The 26,978-nt window shown below is 38.3% G+C and overlaps 1 long non-coding RNA gene across 1 annotated transcript in view; it reads left to right on the top strand.

The window, feature by feature from the left end:
• LOC141568043 (uncharacterized) overlaps positions 1-25,332 on the top strand; it is a 30,875-nt gene extending 5,543 nt beyond the window's left edge. Inside the window, exons 2-4 of the long non-coding RNA XR_012491065.2 lie at positions 4,882-4,977; positions 5,356-5,517; positions 25,266-25,332. This is a non-coding gene — a long non-coding RNA (uncharacterized LOC141568043). The remainder of the gene's footprint in view (positions 1-4,881; positions 4,978-5,355; positions 5,518-25,265) is intronic.
• Positions 25,333-26,978: the final 1,646 nt, after the last annotated feature.

Below are 26,978 nucleotides of genomic sequence, written 5' to 3'. Positions count from 1 at the left end.
AATGATGAGCCCCCCTAAATATGATTTGCAAAGTCTTCCATATTATGATGATGTGACAAATGAAAAGTACAACACAGTTTTGTAAATGCTAATGATGTTTAAATCCCAAATTTGAGAAATTGTGGTAAAGGGACAAAATTCAAAACAACTTTTATTCCCAATTTTATGATATTCTTAGACTTATTTTACCATTTGTAATATTGGCACTACTAAAGTAATTTTTAATTATTTAGGAGGAAAGTATTTACATAGAAAATGTAGTCCTAATAAGTGTGGCTATTACATCAACTGTAATTAGTTAGTGTTGATAAAATTGACCATATTTATTTTACTAAAACATTTAACCAAATCAATTCACCATAACAAATATCACACATTTCTTCATTTATTAAGACCTCAAAACCGTTTTACTCTTAGCAATGAAACTGTTCTTTATTTTTTTGTTTCTTGACTTCAGAGCTGTATTTGTATATGTAGATCATTTTACTATTTTTTTTATAAGAAAAAGCTTATCTGATAGAAATTAGCTCTTTTGAAAGGTGCTTAAGCTTGTGCAGTTTGGGCCTACAGATTGCATTGGGTCCATAAGTTCAGAACCTGGAGTAGTTCAAAGTAGACAAAGTGGGCTGTGCGTTTGAAGCATAGCCAACAGAAATGCATAGGAAGCAGAAATGCCTCCTTTCAATTTGTGTCTTTGTTTCAGTTCCTGCTTCAGTGCTTGAGTTAGGGAAGCCAAGACCTGGTCCCTGCTTTTGCAGAGTTCACAGCGTTGTAGGGAAGACAGAAAAGCTAACTTATAACTGTAGCGGAAGGGTGCGTGTGAGCATGGAGATAATCTGAAGGTAGCCCAAAGGAAAGAGTGGCCACCTCAGAGGACTAGGGCAGGGAGGCAGGGAATGCTTCTCCAATGAGAACCTCTCCTAGGTGGTCTCTGAAGGGTCAGTTGGAGTTTACCAGTCACAGAAAGGCAGCGAGAATTCCAGGGAGAGGGCCCAGAATGTGCAAAATCACAGCGGTGAAAGAGGAAGCAGGTCTCATAGTGCTGGAGACTAAGTGAATGGACGGGAACATGAGGAACTGAGGATGAGAGGTTAGGCCGGGATAGCTTGGGAAGGCTCTCAGGGGTCATGGTAGGACTTCAGATTTTGAGGTAATGGGGGTCCTCTGAAGAGCTGACATACTCCAATTTGTGTGGTTCTACTTTAATAATATATTTTCTATTATAAAACACATTGAATGCATATAATTGAAACCCAAAAATACTTGTACTCCACCAAGTCAGAGAGAACCGTTCTTAACATTTTGGTGTGGATTTTCCAATCACTTTTCTCTATATAATACTATATATTCTATATGAAGATTATTGTGATCACTTTTCTATATATGTGTATGATGTATGCATCTATCTATGTGTATGTGTGTATATACATATTTTTAATGGCTTCATACTATACTTGCTTAATAACCTGCTTTTTCACTTCACAGTGAATGTATTTTGAACATTTTTTCCTTTCAATTTTCTTCTACAAAACAATTTTTAATGACTGTATAGCATTCCATCATATAGAAGTATTCCAATTGAGAAAAAAATTATTGGACGTATGTTCGGACAATATTTCCATGTGTTTTGCTATCATCAATAATGCTCCATGAAACATCACTGTGTATATACCTCTTAGTGCCCTTATCTGCTTAGGCCCTTAAGATATAGTCCCAAAAGTTTAATTGCTGGATGAAGAGTAGGAACAGTTGCAACGACTTTGCTCTGTATCGCCAGATTCTCCTCCAGGAAACGTGAAAATTGTCCTGGAGAGGGGGGAGGTTACAGTCCAGGAGACATATTAGGCAGCTATTTCTGTTGATCAAGTGAGAATGATTAGTGACTTATTGAACGTGATAGATCAATAAAAGGAAGCCATGTGGGATGACACTGGGATTCCTGTCTTGGGTGTCAGGACCCATGGAAATACCTAAATGAGAAAGATCATGCGGGAAGAATAACTCGATTTATTTTACATCCATCATTATGTATTCTTAGTAAGGAATGAGTATTCTGCCTAATTCTTTATTCCTTGTATCACCAACTTTTTAACTTCCGTGGGTCGAAATATTTAGACTCAAAACCATTAGAAAAATTGCTTTAAGGCTGACTAAATAAAAATGACCCCACTTTATTCAAGGGAGAAGATTCACTGAGTAGTTTCTTTATGCAAAATTCTTTACATAATGCTTATAGAGAAGGCAGGAAAAGGGGCCACAGAAACACTGGAGGATGTGGGCTTGGGAAGACCTGGGGCACGCGTTTTATCATCTTGGCCCTGAATGAAGGAATTCAGTACCAACCCATAGCAAAACTGAACTGATGTTGCTTCCAAGCCTGGCATGTGCTTTTCTGATATTCTACAGAATTTTAGAGCTAGGGAAGGTCATCGTGTCCAACCCTTCTTTTATAAATGAAAAACTGAGTCCTGAATGCATGAAATGATGTTTTCAGAGTGCTACAGATGCATAGAACTCAGATCTTGTGATTCTCACCTCACATCCTTTCCCTTCTTCTTCCCCCATCTTCTTGAGCATCCCTGAGCCAGGAACCAATAATTTCAAGGCAGCACCGCTCTCTTAGAGGTTCACACAGAGTGATGACGTCAGAGCACTACATGGGTCTCATTTAAATAAGAAGGGAGTTCTAATTGTGACATTTCTTGTTTCAAAAAGGGAAAGGTACTGCAGTTTAATATCTCATTCAACAAATAATTACCGGTCACTGCTACATACCAGGTACTGTGCTCTGTGTAGGGGATATAACAAACATAAAGACAAGATCCTTGCTTTTACAGAACTTATAATACCAGAAGGGTCATCTAAACAAGGAAACAACCAATTATATGCAGGGCAATGGGTGTTATGATATTGGAAGTATAGGGGTGCTATGAAAGCGGTAAGAGGATACTGAACCCAGAATTTGGCATAAGGCAAGTCTTTTTGAAGGAAATTAACATCTTTGTGGGGACCTGATCTTTGGGGAAACATTAGCCAGAAGAATAGAAGGTGGAAAATAGAGAGGGTGTTCTAGGCTTAAGGAACACACAGAGAAAGAACAAAGAGTGATACTGAGAGACTTCCAGCATGGCTGGGCAGGAGGCATGGTGGTGACTGACTCCCAGATATCCAGCTTGGGTACCCTGTGGATGGTGGTGTGCTTAGGGTCTGCTGGCACCAAAGTGGCCCCTTATTATTCAAAACAGAAATAACCAGCCAGGGATCATTGATCAAGGCCTAATCCTAGCAATACAGGAATTGGGGAGGCGGGGAGGGCACTTCATGCCTGTCTTATTGTGTAGGCTGCCATTGCATTTTGCGTTTCCAATAAATGTGTCTGGGATAGTATAGGTAGCCCTTAAAGGGTGCTTGTTTTGCAACATACTGTATCATTTAGGCTCATAGGAGGTATGAATAATTAAGCTAAGAGAGGTTAACTCTTTTGCTCAAGGTCATAAAGCTGGTGAGTGACAGAGTCAGAATGCAAACCCAGATTTAAAATTTACAGGCAAAGTTGCATAGAGAGCCTTTAGGTAGACCCATGTCCTATCCTGCTCATACCTTGTAGGAAAGTTCAAAGAAACCCAACCGTCTGTTGAGTATTTGTTAGCTTATGGGCTAATTCTTTCCATTATCAAGATTAGAAAAATGACCTTTTTGGACCAAATAATGAAAAATTCTCTCCCTTTTCCTTTTCTTCTCTTACTTTCCACTTCTAAGCCTAAATGACTCATGTTCTGCTTAAAAGGGCAGAATGACTTATGTTCTGGCCAAGACCGGGATCAATGAATAAGATTTCTCTCAGTATAAGAGCCTTCCCTATCATCAGATAAATGCAAATAAAAACCACAATGATACATCACTTCACACATGTCAGAATGCCTATATCAACAAATCAACAAACAACAAGTGTTGTCAAGGATATGGAAAAAAGGGAACCCTCGTGCACTCTTGATGGGATTGCAAATTGGTGCAGTCACTATGGAAAACAGTGTGGAGATTTTTCAAAAAATTAAAAAGCAGAACTACCTTATGATCCAGCAATTCCACTCCTGGGTATTTATCCAAAGAAATCCAAAACACTCATTTGAAAAAATATATGCACCCCTCTGTTTACTGCAGCACTATTCATAATAGCCAAGATATGGAAACAATTGAAATGTCCATCAATAAACAATTGGATAAGGAAATTGTACATTTATACAATGGAGTATTACACTGCCATAAAAAAGAATGAAATCTTACCATTTGCAACAACATGGTGCACCTAGAGGATATTATGCTAAGTGAAATAAGTCAGACTGGCAAAGACAAATACCACGTGATCTCACACGTGGAATCTAAAGAACAGAATAAATGAGCAAGCAAAACAGAAATAGATTCACCAATACAGAGAACAAACTGATGGTTGCTAGATGGGAGGCGGATTGGGAGATGGGATGGTTGAGAAGGTGAAGGAATCAGGAAGTACAAACTGGTGGTCCCCAAATAATCGTGGGGATGTAAAATATAGGATGGGGGATATAGTCAATAATTATAGTCAAGTTGTATATAGGGTGTCGGATGGGTACTGAACTCATAGGGGGATCACTTCATAGATTATATAAATGCCTAATGTTGGGACGGAGTCCCAGAGAGCAGTTTCTAGGCTCTTGGCCTCACGTGGAAAGGTGCTGGCTCGGCTGTGTAAGCCGCACGTGCGAGCACTATGTAACTGGCTGGCCATCAGCTGTAACCAGTTAGCTGCCAGCCACTATTCTGTATGCTTGTAACTGCCGTAGGTTACGTTAGCAAGCACCGATGTTACGGATCCTGCAGATCGTACTTCCTGTGTATCCACAGCCACCATCAAGACTGTGCTGCAGGAAGACCCCTCGTTAGAGTGTTGGCAGATGTTTGCTTCCTGTGTCTCGACTGGCCACCCTCGGGAATATAGTGGTATGAACGCCCTATCCATGGCTCGGTTGTTGTTCCTTTTCGGCCTCAACCTATCCTGCGTTGTCCTGCGGGGAGCTGAGCTCTAGCATTACACCTAACCACTGCCCTGTGTAACTGAATCTAATATAAAATAATAGTGAATGTCAACCACAATTAGAAAAAAAAAATACTCCTACCGGAATTCTAATGACCAGGGTCAATGTAGGCTCCTATGGCCCACCCCAGGGCTGTTGTTCTTTGTCACTCAGAGTTAAGATTACTGCACAACCATCCCTGTGCCATATGTATTTAGCAGTTTGGAGCCTCCCGCCCCTCCCCCCATCTCCCCCCCCCCCCCCCCCATGGATTTGTACTTATCACTCTACCCTCCACCTCCAGGGGCACAGATTTTCAAGTTTAGAGCACAGCTGGTGACCACAGACAGGAGAACATGCTAACTGGCTTGCCCATGAGCTGACCACATCTTCACTCATTACCTGAGCCAACCCCGCTGTGACTAATTTCGATGAAAAGAAAAATGACACTCCATATATTCCACAGGTAAGGAAAAAATAAGAACTTTTGTTTCTTGGCTCACGTAGATAAACATTTGTATGTTGTAAGTATAAACGCTTGTTTTTAGACATTTTGCTTTGCATTAAATTCTGCCTTTGACCAAGCCTTCCTAGTATTATTAATAAGGCCTGAAGCTTCTGCTAGACGAGTAAAATCTTTCTTGGTCAAAATTAAGAACAGTGCCATCTTCTATAAGGTTTTAGGAAAAAACCCAACTACAGCAAATGATTAAAAGGCAGCACCACTTTTAAAGATAAAAGTTTATAATTAGCATGGAAGTTCTGTAATTTAAAATGGAAAGTTTGTGAAGCTATAGGAAAGCAGGGTAAACCTCAGCTACAAAATAACAGGTTTCGTATGTTAAAAATATCAATCATTTAACCCAAAGTGAAGCAATTATAACACATTTCCTCTAATGTATGGGTCTAAAACTCAGGTAACCCACTGACTTACAGGAAATAAGTCATATCCTTAATACTAATTACCAAACTTTTGCTACATATTACTCTCCAAACTTATAATTTCAAATTTTTATTCCATTTGAGTTACTGAGTTCAGTGTGGTTTTTATTTTAATAGGGTAGGAGTGCTTACATAGTGTACTGCTTTGAACTTTGTCGTCTATGTAATAGCCATGTATCACTTATCTAATTGTTATTACTCAGACAAATATGTTTTTCATAGTCATCTGGGATCTATTTGGAATAGTATAACTCCTGTTTTAACTTAGAGTTTAATTTCAATATTATTTCACTTCTGTATATCAAAAGCATACCTTGCAGCTTGACAGGTAATAAGTTTGTATTGTCAAGGAACTGTCAATCATTTCAGAATATATTCTTCTAATCAACTGGTATGAACTCGATACATGGTAGAGAGCTTATCAGATGTCTGTTTGGATTCTTTCATTTGGAGTGTGTTAACTGAATCTATGGAGTGATGAAACTCAATCTCAGGCTAAAGTAATGGAATTTTTTGTACCTATAGTATAAAGAGATTTTGGGGGGTGGGTAAGAGAGCTTGGGTGATGAAATGCTTCACTGTGTAGTGCCAATTCCTTTTGCTGCCCCGCCCCCAAGTTTAAAATAGAGATTGCTGAGTTCCAAAGCCCAAGTGCTCTCCAGGAAATAATTTAAACTATGCAGTGGTATGAGGATCATTTTAGTCATAGCACATGACAAAGAAAAATAAATTTGACTACCAGAGGTTTCCTTTTAGAAAACTGATTGGTTTTTACCACCAGCGATCATCTCTGTTCACACTCATGATGAACGTGGAGATAGCCCACCAGCTTCCTTCTGGGGTTGCAGTTAAGTTTGGGATACTTGTCCCAGCTATTCTGGCACACCCCACGTTCGTTTTCAGGTATTAACTGAAAATTTCCCAGTGATCTAAGTAAAATATAGAAGTTATGTTCCATAACTATTCATGCTCCAAACTAAGACTCCAGCCAATTCTCTTTCACACAAAAGGTGAATAGAAGCCTAGCACTTTCTATGAACACATCCGGTCAAAGAGAGCCTGTGACTTTCTTCAGCTGGTTTGACCTTTCATGCGATAGTTCCCCTTTCTCTGACCTTCCGCTACACTAGATTGTAATATAAGTTGTGTTGTAGTCACTTTTGTGTTTGTAAGGTTGTAGCCTGTACCTGGTTTATTAAAAGCTCTTGGGTAGAGACATTGGGTTCTGTATTCCTGCAACATTGGTTTAGGAACATAGCACGTATTTTAAAAACACGTTAACTGAATTATGTGAATTAATTGCAACTTGTCTGGATTACTTAGAGATTTGCTTTAATTTGCCCCCTTACATGCGTGTGCATGCATGGGTACATCGCACATATAGCAAGACTCTAATCCTGATCAGGCACACAGTAAGGAGACTCTTGGCTCAGAAAAACCTGTGGAGTTAAATGAATATCGAGTAGAATGGATCCTGCCTGAAGTGAAGCTAGAAAGGTGATGTATGTATGTGCAAGGGGGTGGGGGGGGTGTTAGGTGGCTCTTGAGAGAGTACAGTATTTGGATAAAGGTATTTTTATCCAACCTAAGGCTCTATTTCCAAAACCCTGTCACCCAAGTCATATTCTTGCCAAAGGCACAGAAATGGTGATCTGTGTTGGCTGAATATTTTCCTCTGCTTACAGGCCTGTAGGGAGGTGTTTCTCATTCTATTAGTATTTCCATGGTAGATTACTGTGGGGACAGAGTCCCAGAGAGCAGTTTCCAGGTTCTCTGTCTCACTTGGAAAGATGCTGGCTCGGTTATTGGCCATCTGCTGTAACCAGTTAGCTATTAGCCACTAATATAACTGCCATGGCTACACCGATAGGTTGGTTGGTTGGCAGAGAAGCAGATGGCGGATTGCGGCTAGCAAGTGCGCAAGCAGATTACATTGTGGATTGTGTGGATCCTACTTCTTGTGCCTCACCTGGCCACCAGAGAGACTGGGGTGCAGGAAGACCCCTCATTGGGGTACTGGCGATGTTTGCTTTTGTGTCTCGACCAGCCACCATCGAGAATATAGTGGTATGAGTACCCTATCAATGGCTCCGTTGTTGTTCCTTTTTGGCCTCACCATACCCTGCGTTCTTGTGCGGGGAGCAGGAGCTGAGTCCCTGCATTACAATTACTGAAGCTGATTATATCATATTCTGGAACAAAAGGTTTTACATTTTTAGGCTACCATTTCGACTCCACAGTATTTCAATCAAATCAAGATCAGTCTAGAGAAAAGGAAAGTAACATCAATATGGGGGAAGCACCAGCTCCACAGAGGAAATGCAAATCAGAATGTGGTAAATTGAAATGAAATGATCATCATAAAAGATTACAGACTGAATGGAAAAAAGAAAGCCACAGAAACCTTTGTCTGTTTGTGAAGACACTTAAGTACCACCGTCTTCTACAGTTTAAATCTGTTCCTAGGTTGTCTTCTTGCCACACTTTTAAAAAGTATATACATTTTCTCAAAAGTTGTTCTTTACTAAATCAATAATTTTTAGAATGAAATTGTAAGCATCCTCAGGCATTAAAGTGAGGTTGCTTCAAGATTATAAGCGACTTGAATATACTGTAAAAACTGCCCTCCCCCTAACTCCTCCCTCCCGCTGCCAACTAAATCGATACCTAATCTGAAACTCAATAACAATGTTCTTATTCTACATTGTGGGCAATTGATCCAGAGGATTTAGAAATTGCAGGTATTAACTAAGGGGTCCGCTGAGCATGCCTGAGTCTGTGGCAGTACTGTATAAGCCATATCCCAAACAATATCTTCAGATTCTTTCTTTGAAGGTGCACAGAATTTAGTAAAACATGCTGTTGATGTAGTACATGTGTGTGCATACCTTATTTCAGGTTACATCCTTGAGGTGAGTTTAAAATATAACTGCTGCATTAAAAAGATGGGGAACTTGAAGTGCCATATCTCTGACAAGTATGGTAGCTACAGCACCGTCTGTCTTCAGTAATATTTTCTGCATCACAATTCCACCTCCATCTTCAAGGTATTGGGTAGTAATATCTACAGCTGACCGAAGATTTGTCTAATGAGTTGTGAAAGTTGTTTCTTTTGAAAACGGCTCTGCTCACAGTAGAATAATTAAGTAATCACTGTTATCGTGTGAATCCAGCCTAAAATTGCAATGTTTGGGTCCATATGGGAACAATTTGGCATGGGCGATCATTACTGAAAGTATAAATGTAGTTTAATTCTTTGGAAGTGGTAACAACTTCAGAGACAGTTATCAATCATCACTCTAATTCTAATTACCTGATGGTACCACTAGCTCTATACTGCGGATTGTAATGACCGTTACAGTGGGCACAGAGCTTGGTCGTCTGGGCACCTACAAGAGAGAACAGATAGACCATCAGATGCACAAACTGAACATTTCTCAATCCTCATTTTCAAACATCAGGACTGCTCACCAACACATAACCCTGGGCAAACTGCTACAGACAATGTGAGCTCTGGGACAAAACTGGACAGATACATGCAAAAAAAAATGAACTTGGACAACTTTCTTAGATCGTACACAAAAAATAGACTCAAAATGGATTAAAGACAATGGATTTAAGACCTAAAACCATAAAACTCCCAGAAGAAAACACAGGCAGTAAACTCTTTGACATCGGTCATAGCAATATCTTCTTGGATATATCTCTTCGGGCAAAGAAAATGAAAGAAAAAATAAACAAATGGGAGTACATCAGCTAAAAAAGTTTTGTACAGTACAGGAAAGCATCAACAAAATACCAAGGCAACCTACTAAATGGGAGAAGATACTCACAAATGATATATCTGATAAAGGGTTAATATCTAAAATATATAAGGAACTCATACAAGTTAGTACAAAAAAAAAATCCAATTTGAAAATGGGCAGAGGACCTGAACAGATATTTTTCCAAGAAGAACATCCAGATGGCCAATAGGCATATGAAAAGATGCTCAACATCACTAATCATCAGAGAAATGCAAATAAAAACCAGAATGAGATATCACCTCTCACCTGTCAGAATAATTAATAAATCAACAAATGAAACTCATACGTACACTGATGATGGGATTGTAAATGAGTGCAGCCACTATGGAAAATAGTATGGAGGTTCCTCAAAATATTAAAAATAGAGCTTCCATACAATCCAGCATTTCCACTTTGGGATATTTATCTGAAGAAAAAACACTAATTTGAAAAGATACACGTGTCCCTATGTTCATTGCAACATTACTACTAATAGCCAAGATATGGAATCAAGCTAGGTGTCCATCAACAGATGATTGGATAAAGAAGATATGACACATATTATTCAGCAATAAAAATGAATATTGCGGAATATTATTCAGCAATAAAAGCAATGAAATCTTGACATTTGCATGGATGGACCTAGGGGGTCCTAAGTCAAATAAGCCAGAGAAAGACAAATACGTATGATTTCATTTATATGTGGAATCTAAAAAAAAAATGAATAAACAAAACAAAACAGAAACAGACTCATAGATATAGAGAACAAACTGATGGTTGCCAAAGTGGAGGGGGAATGGGAATAATTTTTTTTTTTTTTTAATTTTTAAAAGGAAAGAAAATCATAAGGAAGAGAAAATACACTTTAAAAAATGATGGAGGATTATGATTTCCACAGGGAATTAGTCTTAATTCCTCAGCCAGGATTACCCTACGGGTTTGTGAATGCAAAAATACCTTTAGGATCAAAAGGAAATACTGTCAGGAAAGTGAATAAGCTTCTCCATCCTTCGTCAGCCAATTGCAGACTCTTAGAGGCAAGTTCAAGAGTGCCAGAGTTAGATAGGATCTTTCAGGCCACCGGCCAACTTCTCACTTACATGGACGTCTCAATCAGCTGAAATTATCACTGTAATATTAAAAACAAGCCTATGAAAGCTGTACAAAATTTAAATTTTAATATACACACAATTATATATCTGAGTGACACACAATTTGAACTTGGATTTACTTGGAAATGTGAATATTTGAGTAGCAAGGAAGGATTCTAACATTTGTTGACTTCCTAGCATGTGTAAGCAGTAAGCCAAAGCCCTTTCGTATGCATTATGGTTCATTACAGTCATTTGTTCTTCTCCACTCTTTATTTTGGCAACTTCATCCAAATACAAACGCTATTTTAAATTATATTATTCCCAATTTATATAATGTCATTATGCTTTTTATGGAATGGCACTGTATTGCTGTTTTAACTTGGAAGAAACTGAAAAATCATCCTTTCTGGAAAAGATTATGATGAATCAAATCTAAGTCTTAAAAGCTCTTGTAGTTTTGTGTGCAAAACTTCAGATTTAAATGGAGTTGTATAGTGAGAGATGAAGGCAGTTTTCTGTCTTTGAAAAAAATGTATCTTCTTATAATTTTGTAATTGGGTACCCAAATGATGCCATTCATTGAATAATCTGTCTTGAATATAGATTTCTGGAGGCTAGAGAATCTTCTCTGTTCTGAAAACAACATACAAAATGCTTCGTACAGAAGAATTATCACTGTAGCGTTTGATGACTAATAATCCACTTTAGATAGGTGTTCTCTTAGTGAAACTTCTGCACAGGACTATGAGAAATCTATTACATGCCACCTGGTTTTTTGGGTTTTTTTTCTGAAGAATTTACTCACATTTTTTTGCTAATATACATATATGCCAGGATTATCATCACTCAGTTACACAACGTCTTCCTGCATAATTTTGCCTAGTTGCACAATTTGTAAATAGATTAAGATATTTTGAAAGTCTTGGTTAGTTACAAACTTGTCCATACAAACAGTATGTATGTTAAACAATACAGTATAATTCTATGTGGAATCATGGGCCTGGTAGACGTATGTAAAATCTTACAGTGGGGTCAGTTTTGGGATAGCGTAGTCTGATAACCTTCTAAATGCAGAATGTCTTTTTATACCAACAGTGTGTAGCACACCTGCATTTGTCAAGGTTCTCCAGAGTAACAGAACCAAAGGGATGTGTATGTATACAGAAAGAGCTTTATTTTAAAGAATTGGCTCACGCGACGATGGAGGCCAGTAAGTCCAAAATCAGCAGGGTGAGCCAGCAGTATGGAGACCAAGGAAGAGCGAGTGTTGCAGTTCAAGTCTGAGGGCTGTCTGCTGGCAGAATTTCCTCCTTCCCAGGGGTGGCCAGTTTGTTTATTGTTCTATGCAGGCCCTCAACTGATTGGATGAGGCTGACCTACATTATGGAGGGCAATCTGCTTTACTCAAAGTGCACTGTTTTATATGTGAAACTTATCCAAGAACACCCTCTCAGAAGGATCCAGAATAATATTTGACCACATATCTGGGTACCATATCCCAGCCAAGTTGACACATAAAACTAACCACCACAACACCCAACAATAGCATTTGAAAGGGGTATTGCTTTCCCCATTTTGCCCTCTTTGAGGAATAAAATGTTTGCTTTTTGTGTGTGTAGGGAAGTCACACACACACACACACACACGAGTTCAGTTAGACTTTATGGAAGCAAAGAATGGTTAATAGAGAATGAAGGGATCCACACTATGGAATGACAACCCTACAGATTTTACCACATGTATAACACCAGCACAAGTATTCATAACAATTTGCATAATATTTAAAGTGGGAGAAGGAATCTGATTTAAAATTCTAGTTCCTCATCACTAAAAGTCTTGTGACTTTTGCCCATGTAAATAGGATCCAGAAACTCTTCTTTGTTCTCCTTATCTTTTGTTGATTCCACGACGCTCTTGTCCCATGCTAGGGAATATGCTTCTCTATTTCAGGACAGTAGCCTGTGACTACTTCTGAATTTGTTCATATCCCCTTTTTTCTTCTCTCCTGCTGTCTCATGTCATGCAGCTATTTAGAGCTTCTCACACTCCAAACCCTGCAAACATTCAGAGAGAAAGCTTGGCTTTTCTACCTCTCTTTCCCACAGCATTTCATCCCTTTAACTTTTTAAAAGTATCAAGAGACAATTTTAAAAATATTAATCACAGTTTTCCTATGTTCTCAATAACCAAGTGATTCTAGAAACTGAGCCAGCAAGTGCGAGTGTGTCCCACTCTTCTTCTATTTTTCCAGACCCCCATCTCTATACAATAAGCCCAGAAACTTGCCTGGCAAAAGGAGAACACTCCTTAAAGATGAAACAGAGAAGAGAATGATCAGGGGAAAGCAAAGCTCTCTTTAGCAGAGGTTTTGCAGGAGAGGGAGGGAAGAGGTTGTGTAGCAAGGAGGGGAAAGCTGGGAGATCACACACAGTAATATATTTGCCCCAAGTACATTTCTAATTAACCATTTCTTTGCCCGTGTAATATAGGTCATGTACCCGCTTCAACAGATGCCATCCACTCGCCAAGGGGATGGGAAAGCATGGTATTGCATGAGGCAGCACATGTCAATTTTGGACAGCTCTAACTTTTAGAAATTTCCTCCCATTGTGTCAAAATCTTCTACATCCTCTGAAACTCCACTCATCTGCTTCTAGGAGAAACGAGTCTTTCTTATCTATTACAGCCCTTCAAATACGTGACTACCACATAGCTCCTAAATATCATTTTTCCTGGTTTAAGCCCCAGTTCCTTCAATCACTCTTTATATGACGTGATTTTTAGACTCCTCTCTCTTAGTTGCCTTTCTGGATGCTTGCCAGGTTTTAAACGTTAGGATGGCTTGGAACTGACCTGAATAGCCAAAGGCTGTCTGGCTTATACCTAGTAGAGTGGAATTACTACCATTTTGTCCTATAATTTATGCTTATTAGCATGACAATTATATTTGCATTAGCTTTTTAAACCATCACATTACATGGTTTGCTCATTTTGAGATTATAGCAACTCAAATCTTCTGGTCTTTTTCATTACAATTATTGCCGAACGAGGACCACTCCATTCTTACTTTTCTACTTTCATTGTTAAGTTTCATCTGGTCGATCTGTTGTTCTGGACTTTCAAACTCTAGCTGTCTGAGATACACATAAAATACCAAGGACCCAGAAACATTAAAGTTCTAATATAAAAGGACTGCTGGTGAGTGTAAGCAATGAAATAAAATAAATGTACATTCAAATCAAAATAATTAGTGTTACACTCATATAAAATTAAATGCAAAAATAAAATCATTCCTTTGAAAGGAAATATAAAACTTATTTTAAAGATTATAAATGGAAAAGTAATTATTTAGTAGTAATGATCTGGATCTAAATCCCAGATTCTATCAATAAAGGCCAAAAAGTGAATGGGGGAAGGGAAGGGGAGAGTATAAACATACCCAATTCCTAATATTCCATAAAAAGAATCAAAGGTTTTGTTTCATTCATGAATTTGATACTTTTTGAAATATAGATTCACATATGATTTGAAAAACTTATCAGCAATCACAAGTACAATAGAAAAATAGGATGTCTGTGTTTTAAATCACTATGGAAGATAAAAACAATCAAAACACCAATCATAGAGCAAAACACAGGCACACACAAAATAAACAACAAGACATTACCCCAAAACAAAAGGAATAAACAAAATACTAGAGGTAAGGTCAAATATCAGATACAATAATTGAAGTAAATTTTGTAAGCTTTCCAATGCAAAAGCATACGTTCTTTAGGATATGTTTAAGAAAAGATAAAGAAAAAATAGGCAGATTTTAAACAAAATGACACAAATGTTTAATATAAAACATAAAACAATACAACAATAGAACAGAAAATGGTTAATGTCTTTGATATTTAAAGACCACACAATAATTGACAAGAAAAATAATAAACTTCCATTAGAAAAATTAGTAAAAGATAAGGACAGAAAATTCACAGAAGAAACACAAATAGTAATGTTTATATGGAAAAATATTCAATGTCACTGTAGTCAATGAAATTCAGATTAAATTAAAAGAAGATTTGAGATTAGTGTGTTTTGGCCTACCAAATCAACAAAGAGTTTAAAAAGGAAAGACAATTTTGAGTGGTGGTAAAATGGGTTCTTTCTCAAACCACTGCCAGTGGTAATGTAAATTTGTGCAAACTTTCTGCAAAGTAGTTTGGTATTATATATCAAGAATCTTTAAAACATCTTTTTACTCAATAATTCCACTTCTGAAAATGTTCCCTAAGGAAATAATCAGAACTGCAGATATGTATTTCTGAAAAATACATTGTAAAATTATTTATAAAAAACAATTTAAAAATTTCAGAATAATAGAATAATAAATAAATTATAATGTATTCACTAGAAATTATAGTTTTTAATGACAAGAAGTCAAAGGCTGTAATCAAATGCGAAGTGGATAAAATGTGTGATTTTAATTCTGCAGATATGTGTGTTTGTGTGTATGTGTATCCTCAATTCCAGGTTACATTTTTCATATCTTAGTGCTTCTTAAATTAGGATAAATTATAATTCCTGTCTCCACCCAAGAAGATGTTTTTAAATTGATGTATTACCACATAATGAATTACATTTTAAAATCAAGGAAATACTGTGTGTCCACATGCTTTACGAAATATCACTTGGGCGGCTGGATGGCTCAGTTGGTTAAAGCGTGTGCTCTTAACAACAAGGTTGCAGGTTCAACTCCCACATGGGATGCTGGGCTGCACCCTCTGCAACTACCATGTTTCCCCGAAAATAAGACCTGGTCTTATTATTAATTTTTGCTCCAAAAGATACATTAGGTCTTATGTTCCGGGGATGTCATCCTGAAAAACGATTTTCCAGTGAGGTCTTATTTTCCGGTGAGGTCTTATTTTCGAGGAAACACAGTAGGTTGAAAATGGTGACTGGACTTGGAGCTGAGTTGCGGCCTCCACAACTAAGATTGAAGGACAGCGACTTGACTTGGAGCTGGAGCTGATGGGCCCTGGAAAAACACACTGTTCTCCAATAGAGTCCTGGAAAACACACTGTTCCCCTTCCCCAATAAAATCTTTAAATATATATAAAATTATTTTTTAAAAAGGAAAAACCCCTTGTGGCATACCTTTAAAGATTGCTTCTCACATTGGTATTTAAAGAAACTATCTTACTGGAGTTCCTCTGTACCATGTTTATGGTATGTGTGCATTACCTGCTCATCTGTTTACCTTACTAAAAAGAGAATGAAGCCCCATTTAGAGTGGATTTCATTATGAAGACAGAGTAGATAGATCCTACTGACTAGCATTTTGTTTTTTATGGTCAACAGACCCACCTGCTTAATAGTCGCTTTCTGGAATTTTGCAAGATAACAACATCATGTCTACTTATTTCTTGTTTCCAGAATCTGCTCTCAAACCTTGTATCACTCACCTTCTGAAAATCCAAAGTGAGTCTGTTTTGTCCTAGTCTCCTTGCTTATCTCAGAGTCTCCTTGATTCCAATTATTACCCCAAGTCACCTCACAATTATGTCTACAAGTTCCCTTAAAATCCTGGGGTGCACGTCTTCTGGAGATGAAGTGTAGGATTCATTTTAACAGCTCATTCTTCCTGAAAATTCATGTACCCTTTTAACCCATGCTGGAGTTTTTAAGTCTTGAAGATAATTTTCCTTGATTGAAATACGTCTCTCTTCTACTAGCATTATACCGTCATCTCCAGTATTGGACATTTTACTTTCTTGTTCACATCTGTGATCTAAATAGAGTTGGAATGATGGGTTTTATTGCCTTTGTCACTTTTGTAAGCTTTGGCTTATCAGCACATTGATTCTGACAATTTTCTTATATATTTCACAATTTGTGTCCTTGGCTATATGACCTTCCTTGCCTTTCTATATGTATCCTTTCAAAATCTAAACTCATCAGAGAGTTTCTGGGCAGTCTTACTAATGTCTTTATATTTGCATTTATTCATCATAATGTGATCAGAATTTCATTCTTAGAGCCCCCATCTCTATTAAGCTACGTTTTCTTTCAGAGTCTTTCTTCATAAAGCCATATTTGAACTTTCTCTAAGTGGGTTTTCAAGTGTTTTTATTCTTAAGACATTGGGTACATGCCTACGTCTGATCAAAAGTCTCCATCTTAGATGTTAGCAGTTCCAGGATGGCATGATCACCTTTTCCTGCAGTCCCTAGCGCTTTTCTGTTCTAGAAAATAAAAGATTTCAATGAATAGTATACTTTGTCAAGATAATTAAGCTAAGTAATTGATATCGGCGAGTAGCTACGTGGCAGGCGTCTGCTTGGTCCTGATTACTCAGTTTTCTTCCGGAACACAAAGTGAGGGCTGTCAATTTGGGGTTTTGCCCTTAGGGAAATGCAACATGACTGGACCAGCAACTTCAGCTATCCCTTCATTTGAAAAGCTTTAAAGTCTGCATGCACATTGGAGCCTCCATAGCACACACACTGCACATTGAAATCGAGACTCCAGAGTACCTCGGCGTGCTTCTCCAGGGCCCTGTAATTCACGGCCACAATGATCAGATCAGTGGTGCTCCTTGTTTATTCCATCTGAGTAACCCAATCGTAGGAAAATTAAAACTTCATAAACAAGAAGACATTAAACTCTTTTACAAATTCAACTATGTTGTGAAAAAGCCCAAATGGGTTTTTCAATGCAGACGTTTTGTCGAGACGCTTAATTTGTTTGTCAGACCCAAAATGTGGGAGTTTCGACAATTGTTATTTCTTTTCCATGTGGGACATAACAATATAACAACCCATCTTGTTAGCATTTTGTCCTAGTCTTCTCTGTTAGGTTTTGGTTCAATTCTCAATTGAAATGATGATGTGTGTGATAGCTGAAGCACATAAGTCAAGGTATTTAACATCTGTTAAACTGGTGTTTGCTTAAAAAGTCCGTTGGTGTGAAGGAAGAAAATATTAGAACTTTTATTTATATTCTTTTCTTATCTCTTTGATTTAAACTTTTGTGCATGTTTTATAATATATATAATTAGTAGTACATTTATAAAATATACTCATAGATAAGTGTAAATACAGAGGATGCCAAAAAAATGTATACGTATTTTAAGAAAGGAAAAAATAACTATTACAATTGTAACATTTAATATATACTGATAACAAAAGATGAATATAAATCATGTGTATACCTTTTTTTGGCACCCCTGGTATATTGCAGGGGTTAAAATTTATTGATTTTGATGCATGAACAAAAAGTTGGAAACCATGATATTTTATATAAATGTGGTCCTCCCAATTTTTATTATATATGTATATATTAAATGAATAATATATAATATAATATAAATTTTTCCAGAGTTTGGAACTGATATTTTGCTACATTAAAAAATTGAGTCTCTTAATATTTACTGAGAACTCTAGAGGAATAAATACACTAGAGTGTGGGAAAACAGGTTAAGTTAATAGGAATTTCCTGACCAATGAGGTTTGGTAACCATTAAAATAGGCTATAGAAGGACAGACTTCTAGGTCTCCCTCAATATTTCTTCTAGCTTCCTCCTTAGTAGCAGAACCCATGATTTTTAAATTGTGTACATTCCTCAGTTTCCCTTACTACTGGTGCTGTAAGGAACTAAGTTATAACTAATGGGATGTACTCAGATACGCTTTAGCTTCTCCATGCATTCACCACTCCAACAATTTTGTATGCACCTTCTGAAAGGTGCCCTTACAAAGAAGGGGCATGCCATTCTCCCTTTCTCCTTCCTGCTGGCAGGAATAAGGATGTGATGGCTAAAGATCAAGCATCCATCTTGAACCGTGAGGAAGAAGCCACACAAGGGATGATGGAGCAACAAGATGGAAAGACCTGGAATCACTATCCCAGCTCTGGTCTGCTAACCTCCAGATTGCCACTGTAGAGAGAGAAATTAATTTTCATTTAAAACACTGTAGTAGTGGTTTTCAATTACCACTGAATCTAATCTGACTAATGCAAGAATTAATTTAGATTGTGAAATATTTCCTTAAAGTACAATATATTGAAGACTGCATTACAAAACATCTCATGTACTATGGAGTTAGTTTATATATACTTATTATTCCACCTTTAGTGAATATTAATGAGTATACACAGAGGAAAAGATTCATTTTCTTATAGGTAAAATAGGAGATATAAATAAAACAATAAAAAGTAAGAGAGGTACAATAAAAGAACTCTAGAAAAAAAAAAAACACACCAATATTAGGAGTAGAGCACATTTGATCTCGGCGTGAAGCAACCAGAAGTGACAGGGAATCGGAGGTGGGGGTGGTCCTGCAGGCACATGTTGCAAAAGCATGAAGTGTTCATAGGAAAGTGGGAAATGGGAGAGAAAATGGTCCCAAACTTGGCCTGTGGTAATGCTTGCTTTGTGAGACAGTTCACAACCAACTCTCTTCTGGAAAGAAATTAGCATTCCTGATAAATGCTTAAGCAATTTTCTGATGAACTTTAATGCAATTAAGAGCTCTTCTGGGAAATCAGCTCCTCACCCCCTCAGCTAATGTTCTTTAACCAGATTGATTATTTTATTTTCCTGAATTCTGCCTAAAATTTCTTATTTAAACATTCTCTTTTCCTAGAACACATCCTGACCAATAGTGAATCTTTGAATTAGCCTCTTTGGACTTTTTCTCTGGCAGCAAGAGAGAAATAAAAACTTAAGCATGAGATTTGTTTAAACATAATTATATTTGGGGGAAAAAAAGAGAAAGTGTGCATGTGAGGGCACATAGTTGATAAACCAGGCTAAATGGTATTGGAAAGCAAAGAATAATGGACCAATGAATTTAGTCTTTTGTGGGGAGTGTGCAGCCACTGAAAGTGGCCAGAAACACAGTGCAGGCCCAAAGGCATAGTTATTGAATTGCATTGAGGAATTGGACGCCATCTAGTAGTCCTCAAGGGCTGCCTATGTGTAATAGAGTGCTGAGTCATCTGGGACAACCTGAGCTGCTTCTCCACCACCTGACAAACTGTGACGTGAAGTTCACCAATGACTTCCTTGTACTGCCTTGAGGTGTGTACAGCACCAATCTCAGCCTTTATTCTTCTTGACCTACATAGTTCAATTGTCTCCCCTTTCCTTAAGAAAATTCTCCCCTCTTGGGCTATCATGACATAATACTGTCTGGATACTGTCCTCTCTATTTTCCTAACTCTCTACCAGTCTTCTGTCTCCTCAGTGATTTTCTTCTTTCTTTGAAAGTGCTGTCCTATGCCCGCCTCTTTCTGCACATGCTTCCTCCTAAGGTTTTCATACCTGATAGTGTATCAGGATCTTCTACAGCGTAGTAAATATCTTTTGCCATATGAAATGTTAGAGCTATTCCTATTAGCACTGTCTTGAAAATAGTAGTGATATAAATGATGTTGGATCTGCTGGCAGTTTCTAGGTGTGGGCCGGGATCGTGTCTCATGAAGTCGAAGAATGGAAACACGGACACAGGAGAGGCAAGGAGTTGTAAAAGAAGATAGTTTATTGAAAGCAAAGGGTTAGAGCTCCTGAGCGGGAAGGGGTGCCCAGTTACTGAGGCAAAAGCTCTTACCTTCCCTTGCCTGGTTGGGGAAGGGGGCTGGAGCCTTCTAATTGAATTCATCAAGTTTGTCCTGTTTGCCCATCCTGAAGGGATTAATGAACTAACCCACCCTATCTACCAGATCTGCTCCTTTGTCTGGCCATAAGGGATTTGACATGATGTATTAACCTCAGGCCGGTCTCATGTCTTTGTCCTGAAGTGAAGGAGACATTCCAGAACCTGAAGTTTCAGGATATGGCTGTTTTTTTGTTTATTCCACCAGGGACGGTCCTGTCTATCTAATGACGTGTTAACTAACCTGTCTCAATAGGGGAGATTTCCATAGATTTGGGCTGATCTGAGATCCACTTGGATGCATGGGGTTGGACCAAATGATACCTCAGTAATCTATTCCTAGATGAGGTTCTTATGCATAGATCTTTGTGTTTTAATCTCAGATAATCTCTGCCTTTATCACTAAAGAACTACCCTAGGGAATACTTTCCAAATGAATATTAACAATATGGTTGTGGCACATTTAAAATAGGTGTAATTGAAAGTCTCATTTTAAGGTGTGAAGTAGAATGAAAATATATATTTTATCAGGTTATGTTTCTTTCCCATATCTATTCCATCTCTACGCCTTGTCTATGCTTCTCATGTTGCCTTTGTCACAAGGAATTGTAATTTTGACTGTGAACTCCTTAAAAACATGAACTACATAAACTGGTTTCTGTGTCTCAATGGTTTAGCACATGCCTACCATATAGAAGTTGCAAAACAGAAATTGGCCAAGTTAAAAAGAAAAATGATGTGATTTTTAAAAATAAAATTACGTAACAAAAAATTAGAAACTAGATAAAAGGTAAAAATGATCTTGAGAAATTTCTAAAGGTCTGAATTTGATTCATGGCACATTTTAAAGAAATGTCAATGGAAATTATGACATGCTTTTCTACATTGCTAGTTATCTGTCTTTTTCAGTTGACATTCCCTCTTCCTGACTTCCTTTGTGATTGTTTTAAAACAGAACAACGAATTCTTTGATACCTCTGCACGAAAAAGGTGGAGTCTAATTACCTTCTCCTTAAACACGGGCCAGCATTAATGATCCAAACAGAATGAGAGGGAAGCAATCCCAGGACACTTCTGCAGCTGGGTTGGGAGCAATGATATATCTTCTTCCTGACTTTGTATCTTAGGAAAAGTGCGTTTGGGGGCCTGAGCTGCCATGTAAAGTTCAGATACCCTGAAGTTGCCATGAAGCACAGAACAAGTAGACAGCCCCATTTGCTCCCAGCACCAGCTGTTTGAGTCTTCCCAGCTGGTATACCAGGTATATGAGGGCAAAAACCTTCAAAATGACCTCAGTCCCAGATACCATTTGCTTGTAACTACAGGAGACTCAAAACCTCCCAGCTGAACCACTCCCAAATTCCTGAATCACAGAAACAGAAAAGATAATACGTAGTTATTATTATTCTATACCAGTAAGTTTTGGGGTGATTTGCTATACAGCAATAGACAACAAATACACATTCTCACTAATCTATCATCTCAGCCAGATTCACCCATTTAAATGTATCATGTTTTTTGAAACATGCTACAATTTACACATAATACATCTATTTGTGCTTACAAAGTTTAATCCCATTTCTCACATGTATCACTGAATAGCTAAAGCAAGGGGCCTCTCATGCCAGCTTGAGAGTTAGGAATACGGAACTTCAGAACTCAAAGCCTTTCCGAGCTACCAAGAGTTACTTCATTCACTGTCTGGCTGGGGAAGAAGAGAGATGGAGAGGGAGAACTGCTACCAAGTGACTATGGAAGTCGATTAGCACACGATTAGAGTGTGCAGGCATCCCTGATACAAATAGCATGTAGCATTTTTAGGGTAATGCCATGTAAGCCCATAAAGGAGAGTGTATATCAGCTTTTCTGTGACCGAGAACAGGAAGGGTCTGAATCTGGGAGACGACACTGTGAGCCCACCAGTGTTATGCCTCTGAGATTCTGAAGCAGGAACAATTTTAAACAGATACAATATAACTTAGAAAGAAGGAAGGTCTTATTTTCAGAGCTTTGAGATTTGTTATAGGACCTGAGTTGTTTGACCTGACCAGAAGAGACTTCTACATTCCTTTTAAGATGTACAGGATGCTTAGGGCTCTGGGTTCTGTGGGTAGACAGAAACAACCCCTGGCCAAAAGATGGGAAAGCCAACTAGCAAGGGCAGTCTAGCTAATATTGCCCCAGCTCAGTGACCAATTGAAAGAGGACACTGACCAGGCCACTCAGCTAGGAGAAGGGGACAGCAAACATTTGGGGGTAGATCATGACTTCAGAGGATTCTAAAAGAGTCTTCGCTTTTTAAATAGACCTGGCATTGCTTAATTGTGAAATTTGGAGAACTGTTAGACACTGTTGGACTTTAGGTTCTTTTCTTATGATTTGACTCTTACGGAACGTGTAAAACAGTGGGGTGTGGGGAGGTCTTATTCTTTCAAACTCTGTTCAGCTTGGTTGTGAGTAGGGTGGTTCCCTCTGCTTAGAATGCCTCTCCCTCACTCGTACCCATTGACTGCCTTCTTATCAGGAGCACACACTTCTTGGGAAGGTTTCCAAGAAGCCTCCCTTCCACCGCCAAGGTTGATCACCACATTTGTGATATTACTGATGGTTCTTACACCTCGATAAAATCTTTCCCATGTTGTATGGTCCTTATTTCTATTCTGGCCTCATTCACTAGACTGTGAACTTCTAGAAGGCTGGCCCTCAATTTTTTTGTGCGTTTTTTGTGGGGTTTTTTTCTTTGTTGTTCTTTGTTTGTTTGTTTGACATGGATCAAATACAGATATTACAACTTTTGTGATTTCCCCATCCCACTCCCTGGGCAAGTAGTCGGTACACTCCTGATGGGTCTAAACAGCTTGCCAATTGCAGAGGCTTCTCCAGTGAACTGTCCTAGCTTGCCTGGTAGAAGCCAGCTGGGATCAGTTACTACCTGTCACCTCAGCAGGAGAAACAGTAGCCAGTCTCAACTTGCTACAAGGTCTCCAAGGGATGTTGGTGCCAGGCAGCTGGTATATGCAGCACTGGTACATACTGCCCCTGAGCAGCTAGTAAGAAAACTTAGCTGTTTTGCTCCCCTTATCACTTTCCTGGGAACCCTATAAGAAGTAAAGAAGGACTGGGTCCCTCTCCTGCTGCACACCTGGTGTATCAGGCCATACCCTGTCCAACCACTGCTCTTCCTGAGATGCCCAGAGGAGGGGCTGCATGTCTCTTGACTTTCTGCCTGTATGTCTCAGTCTATTCTGAGCAGTGCTTATGCCAAGTTTGACTGAGTCCTTTGCCTGATACCAGGCCACTGCCTGGAGATCAAGCGATCAAGAGAAAAATAAATAAATGCAAAGTTTGTGAGCTTTGGGAAACAAGTGGTTTAGGGGGGGAAACTAATTTTCATAGGTCTTCATCAGCCTATGGTCACACTTTCTCTTCTAGGTGCCCTACCAATGCAAAAAGCCAGAGAGGCAGATCCTATTAGTTCATCTGAACATGTTTTCTGCAATTTCCTTATCATTTTGATTGAGAACTCCCTTGATTTCTGTCATTGGCCCCCCGTCAAAACTGATTTTTGAATCCTGTTATGCCCTTGGAGATTTGGTAAACGATCAGGGTTGCCATCTGAGAACCCGAAAGCCAGCAATTGACAGCAGGATAATGAACCTAGTGGAAAGCTGAAATGAAGGAATAAAAAATATATATTTCATTGTTGATATCTGCTTAATTTGTTGCCATTATATTTAGAGGAACTATGACTTCAGTATTCCATACTCTAAAATAAAGTATTATGAGAATCTCTGCCTTGGAGTCAGAACAGTCAGATCTGTCTATAGCATATATCTACCCCTATCTTTCTGCAAATTGTTAAACAGATTGGTGATTTGATAGTCAGTTCAATAGGAATCCAGTAGGAAATAGAGTACTTTCCCAGTGTGTAAATCCATGTAAAGATTATGCTATCCGGTGGAAACATTACATTTGAAATTTGAATCACCACTTGAAATTTTAATTCTGAGTTGTGGTACCTTGCCAGGACCACTATGACAACAACCTCAAAACCAGGCAAAAACACATTCTTTCAACTAGAGAGCTATTTTGGTATTGGTTTGTAACATGCCTTACTCTTAGTTAAGACTCTCTAAAATAATATTTTATTATAAAATTCTATAATCCTTGAATAAAACATTGTTCTCTCTACCAGATAACACAGAGATATCTAGAAAAGTGAGTCAACATTACACAAAAGCATGTCCGGGATGGAGGTAGGATAGTTAGTTCCTGGGTCTCCTACTTCTGTTCTTTTGTTATAAACGGCATATTACTTCCCTGGCTTTATGGTTTAACGAACAAAAGGTTCAGCAGAATCTTTGGACATCAAATGGCCTTCATGAAACAATGTCTTGATGAGTTAACTAAAAACGAATCAGAAACACATGGACCCAACTTCCCTTGAAATATAAGAGGGCATACAAATCAAGGCAAAGAGCACTTAACAAACACTCGGTTTGGGTTTCCTGAACCTGAAATGTTAAAATAATTAGCAAGGACTTATTGAGGCTGAAAAGTGATCAGTTCCAGTATTCCTAACTCAAAACTGAAATGAGAAAAGGCGGAAAGGTCCTAGAGAAGGGAGTGGCCGTGGGGCGGGTGGAGACCTTTGAAAAGTAGCTTTTCCCCAAAACCACTTGTTTCCCAAAGCTCCCAAATTTTGTTTTTATTTATTTATTTTTCTTCTCTGTTGGTTTGATTTCCAGGTTTCAGCTGGCGACTCTAAATTGGTTCAGCACCAGTCTTTCTAGTCCCTTCTCGATAGCAGAAAATGATGACTTTTGGTAAGACAACGTTCTGTTCATTCTTGAATTGGAGATAAATTCATATATTAGCCATTCAGGAAGTTTGGTTAAATAATCAAGTTGCATTTATTTCCTAGTGGGCTGGACTTCTCAGCACTCTCCAAACCCAGAAAATAAATTCTGTCAGAAGCACTGTGAAAAAGTTGAAGCTTTTCACATAGAAAATATTACTATGTGCTAGAGTACAGATTTTTAAGTAGATTGAAAGATTTGAGAAAAAAAAAATTACTCGTAAACAGAGACATCAATTTCCTTGCTTGAGCCTCCCCTGTACCTGGAATTCCCAGAATTCCTTCTCTGGTCCAGATTTTCTCCTTTCTTCTTCACAGAGGCCTTTGGGACTCAGCCTGCTTCCTCTGTTCTTCCACGGTTGCTCCCCTCCATCCTTTGTGATTTTCTCCCCACATTCAAGTCTGGCTGTAGAGTGTGACGCACTCTCCCACCACTACTCCAGAATGCACATTATTTTAAAAGATTATTTTAGAGATTTTAATAGTAATCATCATTGGAGACTGACCAGAACAACAAAAATCACAACCAAGGAGAGGTCTCAGAGGTGACAGAGTGATCCCTAGTCTCTTGGTTCCTGACTTCTTCCATCAACTGAAAGCTTGAATGCAGTGGTCCTGCCTTGTCTCATCTCAGGAGGTAGATCCCAGCAACCAGACCCTGTTTCCAAGATGGCTCTTGGCCAAATCTGAAGATACTACCCAGGTTGCAACATTAACATCTCCTTTATATTAAGAGGGGAGTTTCCATCTCTGAAGCCCTTCTCCTTGGAGGACATTTGTTCATTGTTGCTATGCACATCCCAGAATTCGCCTCTTTGGGCATATTCTCATGTGCCTCCTCCCATTTATGAAACCATTTTTTTTTTTTTTTCAGCTATTTCTGACCCATCAGTCAGGAGCAAACTTAAAAATAATATGTCTTTAATCATTTAAATATGAGACATTTCATTTACTCATTAATACATATATGTTTATGTCCGTCAGGCCCCAAGTGTCTGGCACTATAAACACAGTGGTCAAGTGTCTGATGTAATTTGACTCTAACAAATTGTACAAGTATTCAGCAAAGCTCAAGAGTTCTGGCCAAGGGAGCAACTTCATTAATTCATTCAACAAACACTGTTACATTGCTTCTTCCGGGATCTCTACTGATAGTAGTTTACTACATGGCAAAAAATGAGAACAACATTCTGGGGATGGGAAACATTATTTATAGGCACAATGCAGTTTGACACTCTAAAATGTAAGACCTTCTTTCAAATGTTTGATTCCATTATTTCCTTTTCTCCCAATATAATAATAGCTCCCTTCTACTGAGCATCTATTGTGAAGCAGGCACATGATGTAGCTATCTTCTTTAATTCTTGAGCGATCCTATGAAATAAGTAAAGCGAGCCATAGTTCATGATTGAGCAAATTTAGATTAGGAGAAATTAAGTAATTGGCTCAATATTGAGCCACTGATAAAGTGGAAGTGTCTATATTTGGATCCAGATCCAACTCTAACGCACATTGTAGTCACCACATTCCTCTCTATTTTCTCAATTGTTCTGTATATGATGCCTAGAACTTTCAAAGAAAGGTGCTATATGTATCAGTTCAG

Source organism: Rhinolophus sinicus, chromosome 17, assembly GCF_057876585.1.
Source record: "Rhinolophus sinicus isolate RSI-liver-muscle chromosome 17, RSI-T2T, whole genome shotgun sequence".
Lineage (NCBI taxonomy): Eukaryota > Metazoa > Chordata > Mammalia > Chiroptera > Rhinolophidae > Rhinolophus > Rhinolophus sinicus.
The sequence above is the reverse complement of the archived record's forward strand: the minus strand, read 5'-3'. Positions and strand labels throughout refer to the sequence as shown.